This window comes from Cynara cardunculus (assembly GCF_001531365.2).
Source record: "Cynara cardunculus var. scolymus isolate 2C chromosome LG 14, CcrdV1, whole genome shotgun sequence".
Taxonomy (NCBI): Eukaryota; Viridiplantae; Streptophyta; class Magnoliopsida; order Asterales; family Asteraceae; genus Cynara; species Cynara cardunculus.
Genome location: NC_037541.1, coordinates 7,751,476 through 7,753,702, shown reverse-complemented (window position 1 = coordinate 7,753,702; position 2,227 = coordinate 7,751,476).

Sequence of the window (2,227 nt, the reverse complement as noted above, 5' to 3'; positions counted from 1 at the left end):
TAAAGAAATTGTTACCAGGCACGGTGTTCCATTGTCTATTATTTCTGATAGAGATAGTCGGTTTACTTCCAAGTTCTGGGAAGGACTACAAAAAGCTTTAGGATCTGAAATTCGATTAAGTACAGCTTATCATCCGCAAACAGATGGGCAATGTGAAAGAACTATCCAGACTCTCGAAGATATGTTAAGATGTTGTATTATTAATTTCGGGGGATCATGGGAAGATCACTTGCCATTGATAGAGTTTGCATATAACAATAGTTACCATTCCAGCATCCAAGCAACACCGTATGAAGTATTGTATGGACGTAAATGTCGAACACCATTGTGTTGGAATGAGGTGGGTGAAAAACAACTGACAGGTCCTGAAATTGTCCAAGAAACTTCTGAAAAGATCGAACAGATCCGTAAGAAAATCAAAACTGCACAAGATCGCCAGAAAAGTTATGCAGATAATCGTCGAAAGCCGATTGAATTTAATATAGGTGATTTTGTGATGTTAAAAGTTTCGCCATGGAAGGGTGTTGTCAAATTTGGAAGGAAAGGAAAGTTCAGTGCAAGGTATGTAGGGCCGTTCAGAGTATGTAAACGAATTGGGCCAGTAGCATATCAATTAGAGCTACCAGAAGAACTGAGTCTAATTCACAACACTTTTCATGTGTCGAATCTGCGGAAATGTTTGGCTAATCCGAATCTAGCTATACCGATGCCAGAGATTGAATTAGACAGTAAACTGAATTTTGTGGAAACACCGGAAGCTATAATTGATCAAAAGATCAAAGTGTTGAAAAACAAAGAAATCAGTCTGGTAAAGGTTCAGTGGAAGTTTCACAAGGGACCAGAAGCWACATGRGAATYGGAATCAAAGATGAGATCAGAATACCCATGGCTTTTTGATTAAAGGAATTCCGGGACGAAATTCTTCTGAAGGGGTGGATAATGTGATAACTGGGTCCACGTTATCACCCAAGGTATTTATTATGTGAATTAATTGTTTATGTGGATACGTGTTTACGTAAATTTAAGAAATGATTATGTGTATTTTTATGCGTAGGGATATATGCATAATGTAAATATATATATATATATATGTGTGTGTGTGTTTAATATATATATATATATATATATATATATATATATATGTGTGTGTGTGTGTGTGTGTGTGTGTGTGTGCGCATGAAGTATGTATGTGTGCATGAGGTGGAATGTGTAGGTGCATGAGGTGGATGTGTAGGATGCATGAGGTGGGAAGTGTAGAATGCATGAGAAGGTGTAGCCAATTTATTTTTCTTATTTTTTTTTTAATTTTGGAGAGTATATAAAGGGGGTGAAGCCCCTCCCTCTCCTACTTTTTCTTCTTCTGTTTATTTTTTTTCTCTGAAAAAAAAGTTGAGTGTTTTAAGAAGAAGAATTGATCAGATTTCAAAAGGGTTGATTTCAAGTGTTTTGGTTTCAAAAGGCTTGTTAAGGTGAGTGGTTTCTAAACCTTTTTGGCATAAAAATTTATATTGGTTTTTAGTTGAATGTTATTTATTATTTGAATCAAAAACCATATATTGTGTTTAAAGTTTTATCCGGACAAAGAGTGACCGGATTAGTGTTAAACCGGACAAGAGTGACCGGATTAGTGTTAAACCGGACAAGAGTGACCGGATTAGTGTTAAGTCGGACAAAGGATGAATAACGTGTTGTCCGGATTGTTTTAAATCGGACAAAGGTTGGACGGAGTGTTGTCCGGATTTGTTATCCGGACAAAGATGATTTTATGTCTAAGTGTTTAATCGTTCAAGCTTTATGCGGGGTATTGACCGGATTTGTTATCCGGACAAATATGTTAGAGTTTATTTTAAGTATAAATCGGTCAAGAGGGATAAGTTGTCCGGACTTTATATCCGGATAACTTGTCTGGATAATTTCATGCTTGAAAAGTTTTCAAGTTTTATTTATTTATTTATATAATTTTAATGTTTATTTATTTATGATTTATAAAATAGTTATTTTATGTATTTTCAAATAAAATGATATGTTCCTACCAAGCGTGGTGACGTAAGTCTGTTTTGGTATTGGAACGAGATTTTGGAAAAATGTGTTGGCTTGGAACTGGGAATGAGTACTTTCAGACGTGGTGACTTATGTCTGTTCTGATAAGTAACTCTGTTTTGATGGAGGAATAAGGGTGGCATATCAAGGAGATGTGTACTTGGAATAAGGGTGGCATTGTTATATG